The sequence below is a fragment of the Zootoca vivipara genome, chromosome 7 (assembly GCF_965207765.1).
Source record: "Zootoca vivipara chromosome 7, rZooViv2.hap1.1, whole genome shotgun sequence".
Taxonomy (NCBI): domain Eukaryota; kingdom Metazoa; phylum Chordata; class Lepidosauria; order Squamata; family Lacertidae; genus Zootoca; species Zootoca vivipara.
Genome location: NC_142590.1, coordinates 8037471 through 8045819, shown reverse-complemented (window position 1 = coordinate 8045819; position 8349 = coordinate 8037471).

The window sequence follows — 8349 nt, the reverse complement described above, 5'->3', positions numbered from 1 at the left end:
AATGTCAAATTATCTGCCAAGGAACCCCTATACAGTTGCCACAGAACCACAGTGTACTGATGGAAATGTAAAGAGAAGGATGGTGAATTTTATCATATGTGGTGGACATGCAAAAAAGTTAAAAGATTTTGGGAAATGATATACAATGAACTGAAAAAGATTTTTAAATATACCTTTCCCAAAAAAACTGAAGCCTTTTTATTAGGACTTATAGGACAGGAGATTGTGAAAGAAGACCAAGTATTATTTATGTATGCGACAACCACGGCTAGGACTTTGTTAGCCCAAAAATGGAAAATTCAGGAGTTACCGACGATTGAAGAGTGGCAGTCAAAAATGATGGATTATGCAGAATTAGCAAGACTGACTAGCAGGATCCGAAACCAGGGAGAGTCAAGGTTCCAAAAGGACTGGAGTAAATTTGTGGATTATATGGAGAAGAACTGTAGAAGTTTAAAGACACTTGCAGGACTTAAATAAATCCTACGAATTGACTTTAAATAGAAGGAATAAAGAAACTGTGAGACAGGAATGGACAGAAAAAAAACCGATTGGGGGGGAGGGAGGGAAGTCAAAGCTCAGCAGAGCAAAGAAAATGGTAATAATTGATAAGATGTTTAGAAGAAAATTTTTGTGTTTATTATGTTTATGTTGTGTTTGTTGTGGTTTGTTTTGTTATTGTTTAAATGTGTTTAATTGCAAAATTTAATAAAATGTCTTTAGAAAAAAAAGAACCACAGTGTACTGCAGAGAATTCTGGGAAATGTTTGAAGCTGCACATTCAGCCAAATGGGAGGCACAATTGCAGGGCAGGGAGAAGGGAAGGGGAGCTGAATTTCAGGGGAAAGTGGTCAACCATCGCTGAGGCCTTAAATATATTCCACAGAATACAATGAAAAATATCCTCTGATTTGGAAAATAATGCCATAGTTGGAGGGAGGCATCGTTCGACTAGACGACCTTGGGGACCACTGTCAGCTTTCTGATTTACAGTTCAGCAGATCAGTTTATGATGTGAGGAAACATGATAGCTGCCTGTTCAGAACCCTCCCTTCTTTTGGCTTATCATGTGCAACTTGCCTCCAATCATGTTTGGGAATAGTTAAGTGTCCATCTTGATTCATTTAACCCAACAGCCAGAGACTTTTTTGCTGCGATGACATGGGATTTATGCCTCAATAATACAATAATGTTCCTTAAGTGTCAGGTGGTTCCTCAGAAAGATTTATGTCCCACGGCAATCTGAGAAAAGTTTCTTTGGCCCATGGGAGGCAGGGTTACAGCAAGCGTCTGGGAGAGATGTTGCGAGACCTGGATCTGATTGAAAATCATGCCGTCTCTAGAGGCATTGAGTGCAGGAACTGCTGGTGTTTCTGTACACTGATATGTTTCATTTGCTGCGTTTTCCACTGCAGCTTGATTGCTATTGGGAGAGCTTTATTAACTATGCTTGTTGTTGTTGTTGTTGTTGTTTAGTCGTTTAGTCGTGTCCAACTCTTCGTGACCCCATGGACCAGAGCACGCCAGGCACTCCTGTCTTCCACTGCCTCCCACAGTTTGGTCAAACTCATGTTTGTAGCTTCGAGAACACTGTCCAACCATCTCGTCCTCTGTCGTCCCCTTCTCCTTGTGCCCCCAATCTTTCCCAACATCAGGGTCTTTTCCAGGGAGTCTTCTCTTCTCATGAGGTGGCCAAAGTATTGGAGCCTCAGCTTCACGATCTGTCCCTCCAGTGAGCGCTCAGGGCTGATTTCCTTCAGAATGGATAGGTTTGATCTTCTTGCAGTCCATGGGACTCTCAAGAATCTCCTCCAGCACCATAATTCAAAAGCACCAATTCTTTGGCGATCAGCCTTCTTTATGGTCCAGCTCTCACTTCCATACATCACTACTGGGAAAACCATAGCTTTAACTATACGGACCTTTGTAGGCAAGGTGATGTCTCTGCTTTTTAAGATGCTGTCTAGGTTTGTCTTTGCTTTTCTCCCAAGAAGCAGGCTTCTTTTAATTTCGTGACTGCTGTCACCATCTGCAGTGATCAAGGAGCCCAACTATGCTAGTTACAGAGCTCTTATAATGTAGTGGTCAAAAAAGAGGACCGCAAACCACAACACCCATAGGTCAAACCTTTCCATTGTCACAAATGCACCAAATTGTGGTATGTAAGCTACTATATTCCACCTTCCATGATCACATTTGATCAGATGCACCAGAGCTCGCTCCCCATCTTTATACCTGTTTCAAAAACAAACAAACTCTTATCCTGGATGAATACTCTTTTATGTGGGGGAATTCATGTTCCCAGCTGGCAACCACAGTAGCAAAGACATTTCAGTAGCATTTTACTACCATCTCTTAGCAAGTCTACCGTCCATGTCCAGGTCTTTTCCCCCCAAAGTGGAGAACGTTCATCAATCAATCAATCAATAAACTTTATTTGCATAGCCAACAGCCATAGCAACAGAATACACGCAATATAAAATTAAAAACAACATGGATAAAAGGATCATATGACTATGATTATCGTTTAAAAGGTAGCCCTTAGTGTCATTGCACCCTCGATGAATCTGGCAACTTTTGTTGTTCTCAGGTCATTTTCATCTGAGATAGAAGAAAGGAGAACGTTCGTCTTCTTTTCATTACATTACACGAAGATGAGATACAGCAGCTCTGCTGCTGAATCAAAGCTTCTGGATTTAATTGAGGTTTATGAATTTTTGAGATCAGGGTGTAAATTGATAAGAGGTTTAGAAAACCAGCGCATTTTTTTCTGGGGGGAAGCAGGGGTACGCAAACCCCTAAACATTTTGTGAATCTTTGTACTTTTGTCCATTAACTGTATCCCCCCCCCCATTTGAACTACAAAATGGTGATTTTCTCGAGTGAAATGAGAGTATTTTTTAAAAAAGAAAAAAGGCACAGTATAAAACTATTCCTTATGTAGAGAAAGAGGGATTTTTCCCCCCTCACTTACTAGAAGATTCTCAGGGTCCCTTCTAATGCTACAATTTGAAGACTCTGTGATTTCATCATATCAGAAATCACCGTCAAGGAAACCGACTAGCATTAGATCCAGGAAGGACAAATATACATCCAATGTTTGGAGCTCATGGCTGCAAGATGAAGGTTGGTGCCTTGGAAGGCTTTAAATGGGCAGATTAATACAGTGGTGCCTCGCTAGATGAATTTAATTCGTTCCACGGGTCTTTTCTCATAACGAAAAATTCGTCTAGTGAATCCCATAAGAATGCATTGGAAAAAAAATTGAAATTTTTTTTGCCCATAGGAACACATTAATTGAATTTCAATGCATTTCTATGGGAAACCGCGATTCGCTAGACAATTTTTTTCATAAAATGAATTCATCTAGCGAGGCAACCTCCGCTCGAAAAATCCTTTCGTTAAGCGGAAATTTCGTTAAGCAGGGCATTCGTTAAGCGAGGCACCACTGTATAGCAAAGTAGATCTACCCACAGCAATTAGCCATAATAGCTAACCAGAACCACCACATTCAGAGGCTGTGCACCCCTGAATATCATATGCTGGAGGCAAGTGGAAGATGAAAGCTTCTGCCTTTGTGCCCTACCCGTGGACTTTCCGGAAAGAAGCACCTGGCCCATCGCACATCATCCTATGTGCATAGCCTACAAAAGTTAATACTTGTGTGGAGGGAGCCCTGTTTTTTGAATGAGCATCAAGGGAAGTGCTTAGATCTCCTGTTTTCTACAGGGTTGCAGTGACAGCCTGCAGCACCACCCTGTGGACAAAGAACCAGAAAATAGCAGGATGAAGATGGCTGCGTGCAGAAATGCCATAGCTATTCTGAGGGAATTCTATCAGAGCTCCACCGGGAGGGGGAAAAGGCATATTACATCAAATTTAAACTAATCCGGAATCTAATTCTAACCCGTCGGTCTTCTTCTTCTTCTTTTCCGATCACGCATAGCCGAGTAAGATTGTCTTCCATAAACACGGTTTTAAAAGTGAGTCCGTAAGTGATTGTGGAGGCCAATCCTGGATCCACACAGAGGAGACAATCTACAATAAACTCAAGGACCTCATGGGGCTAAAGGCCGAATGGATCGTAAAGTAACTGCTTAGAGGCTGACAGGGTCTTCTTCTGCTTGTTCCACAACCTCTAGGCATAAATCCTTAGGGAAGGGGGAAACAACCCCCCCCCCCCGTTCATTATTCTTATAATACATAGGTTCACTATCAAAGGGGGGATCTTGGGGGGTTCACATATGCAGCCTCCTCTGACAAGGGAATTTCCACCTCCAACTGTGCCAGACAGCCGACTATCTTATCTACACAATGGATTTTCCTCCCAAACTGGATTGACTCAGGATCAAATAAAAGAACAGCTATCACCTTCATAATGACTGTGAAACTTCCCTTTGTCCCGTGGAATGTAACAGGGAGGGGGTGAGAAGAGACCAGGAGCAGCTGGCCAGGTACTCAAATTTCTACCTCTGGACCCCTCCTTTTTGTGATGTATCAATGACATATTAGTGATGTATCTTTAGGGGTGTACCTTGGTGGTGGGATGCTAATAAAAGTGGAAGACCCCCTTTGTTCGGGGTCTCCATCTTGCTTCACATGGTTGCAGGTGGGGCCCTGTCACGACAGTACTTTCTTTAATAAAGGCCAAGCCTACTGGCTGCTGTTTTGCTCTGTTAGTCTTGGCTGGAGTCTCATTTTGTCCAAGGGAGCCCTCAGATTTTTCCGTTAACAGAGTCAGGGACTGGCGTCTTCATGCAACTGCTGAGGCTCCTGTACAGTGAGGAGATCCATCGCCATCCCTTGACCTGCTGCCACTGAGAAGGAGGAACCACTGCCACCACCACTTGTTCTCTCTCCTGGGGTGATGTTCTACAAGAGTCCAGTCATGCTCTTGCACAGCACTCTGTCATTTAAATGGGGATTGCATTGTAGACCGCCATCCCAGCGGGTCAGACCAGTCTCCCATTGGCTCACCTTTAATGCAGCCCAAATTCGCTCCGTGAGAGGTGAGGCCATTTCATGTTGCCTTGTGGTAGGGCTGTGTTTTTTTGGGGGGGGGGAGCAAAAACCCACCCGCACTTTTATTATATTACTAGCTAGCCAGATTGCTTAGTTAAGAATAATATCACAAGGCCATAATTTAATTCCCATTGGACCCAGAAAGACTGAGCAAGTCTCAAAAATAAGTCCTTATATAGGAAGATCTGCTCAGAACTTCAGTACCGGAACAAATCACATTCTCCCGATGGCCAATCAGGAAACTTGGCATATGGAAATTTCAGCCCTTTAGCTCAAACGTTGTTTCAAAGCTAATGACAAACAAAATCTATTTTTGCAGTGGCCTTGTTTAAAACATTTCTCCTTAATGTTCTGGCCACGGCTGTAATTGAAAACAGCATTTGACGATGCCGGCACATATTTCTTTAATTATTTTGTGTGTGTGTATTGTAGTGTAGTGTATATATGAATTATACAGTACCCACGCGCTGTCTGCTTCCAAATGGGAAGGCCCTCTCTGCTTGCGGTTATGGATCTTATGAAAAGCAGATTTGTCCTTAAGTAGGTTGGAATCAAAGAAAGAAAACATTTTTCTTTCTGTGACATTGTTGAAGCAAATTGGCTTTACAAATATATCCTTTTCAGATTTGTTTTCCATCTTGGGATATGTGCAGGCCTGGGCTATCTCAAAAAGGCAAAGACGTTGGTGTGTTTAGTATATGACGCTTCTTCCAGGGACCCTGGTCCACATCACCTGATTGTGGGGTTTGGAGCAACACATTGCAATGCCTTAGCGAAGCAGCATTCTTCTGTCATCGTGGCTACATCAGAACATCAGATTTTGTTCTGTTTGCAAGCCCACAGGACAATCAGGAACAGTGCATAATAGCAAGGAATATCTCCAAACTTCTACCGTAGTGTCAATGCAGGTTACTAGTCAGGAAATTGCTGAATGCACCAAAAAGTAAACATTTCCTACAAAGGAGACCCAAAACTTCCTGAATATGCTAAAGTTATCCAATACACTAGGAACCAATTGTTGAGTACGGTTCAAACATTTGCTGCTTCCTAAGGAAACAGTTGCAAAAAAAAAAGGCGCAAGCCTCTATGTGTTGTGCCACCACTTCCAGGCAACCGTTCATGGAGCTGCATCTGAAAAATCAGTACAGTGGTACCTCGAGTTACAAACGCTTCAGGTTACAAACTTTGCTAACCTGGAAGAAATTCTTTCAGTAGCACCTTAAAGACCAGGGGTCCCCAGACTTACCGGCGTTTGGGCCGGTTCCCACCGCGCCGATCGCGCGGCGGGCTGGAGGACGGGGGAGCGCGCGCCTGTGCGGGCCGGCGGGCGGGGGAGTGCGTGCCCGTGCGCATGCGCACGGACGCTTACTGGCACAGCGGCGCACTTCCAGGGTGGAAAAAGCGCCGAAAATCCGTTGTGCGCATGCGTATGGGCCTCCCCCGACCCGGAAGTGCACCAGAAATGACCTCTTCCGGGTCGGGAGAGGCCCATACGCATGCGCACAAAGGATTTTCGGCGCTTTTTTCCCGACCTGGAAGAGCGGGCGGGCGGCGGGCAGCGGCGGGTGGCGGCGGGGGTCGTCATGGGCTGGATTGGCAGGCCAATTGGGCCGCATCCAGCCCCCGGGCCATAGTCTGGGGACCCCTGTTAAAGACCAACTAAGTTTTTATTTTGGTATGAGCTTTCGTGTGCATGCACACTTCTTCAGATACACTTGAAACAGAAGTCAGACCCTTATGTATATACAGAGGGTGGTGGTGGGGTGGGTGGGAATGGGTGATGGGCTGATGGGAGTGGTAAACCTGTAGATGGCTGTTAATGACTGCTGATGACTGCAATTGGTCCTGCAGGGAAAAAGCAAGGGCTGAGGCACTAAAGAAAGCTTGATCATGCATAATGAGATAAGAATCCAATGTCTTTATTCATCCCAGGTGGTTCCATGGTTTTAAGCTTGGTAATGAGTTCCAATTCAGCAACTTCTCTTTCCAGTCTACAGCTGTTTTATTACAGAAAAATTTCAGGAACAGACTGGAATGAACAAATACATTGGATTCTTATCTCATTAACCTGGAAGAGTTACCTCAAGTTGAGAACTTTGCCCCAGGATGAGAACGGAAATCATGTGCCGGCGGCGCAGCGAAACCACGCCTCAAGTTAAGAACAGTTTCAGGTTAAGAACAGACCTCTGGAATGAATTAAGTTCGTAACTAGAGGCACCACTGGACCTCATTTTGGAAAGGCATTTCTCAGCCAGTACTTAATGTTATTTAAGAACAGTTTATTAAGAATTTCCATGTTAAAAAAAAAGCAAAGAAACAACAAAAACTCGGAACATACCTACACATTTGGTTACAACAATTGTAGGAGCAAAACAAGCAGACAACATAAAACCTCCCACAAATATACAATCCTAATGCTTATAGAAATAAACATTAAGTGAAGCAATTAGGGAACCACCATAGAAGTATTCAGCTTGCCGAATATAAACAGAAGAGGGGGCAAATTAACTCAGGCAACCCCTTCAATATCCCTACGTAAGGCTGAATGAATTGATGGAGGAAGCCGGTTGTACTCTTTTACTGAAACATATTTAACAAAACAAAACTATTTCACAGAATACGTATTCTCTCAGAGTCTGCCATTCCTACATTTGGCAAGTAGATTCAAAAAGGCCAACAACTAAATCTGAGAATATGACTTCTCTATCAGATTAGCTGTTGCTGAATTACGGCATGTGTATTTTTCTAGCGTGTGTGTTTAAATCTAATGGGAAGTTGCCTTCCACGCCCTCACAGAGGCATCAGTCTAAGTTTGTACAAATGAACTCAGCACAGCATTCTAGCCATTCTAGCTATCAGGGGTTTGATAAACAGCTAGCTTTAGCTGTTTGCCTGGGACAGCAAAAACAAAGTAGGTGGGTGGATATGTCAGGAATCTGACTTGGCCGGAGGGACGCATTCGGTTTAGTGAATCACTGTGTACACTTGCTTTAGCCCCTAATTATTGCTGGCCTGCAAATGATGTTGTTCAGAGCATGAACTGGATGCGAACCAGATAATTCATTTATGTAGTGGGGTGTGTGAATAAATCACTTGCTCTTTCTGGGGAGGGAGATAAAGATTGCTCTGAGGGAGCAAGGTAAGAGAGGCTGCTCCATAACAATTAATACCTATGTACAGTGGTACCTCTACCTGCGTTCACCTCCAGTTACGTATCCTTCGGGATACGTACGCGGCAAACCTGGAAGTATTTTTCTGGGATTTGCTGCGTGCGCATGCGCAGAAGCGCTAAACCGCAACGTGCGCACGTGGCAGAAGCAGCACCTC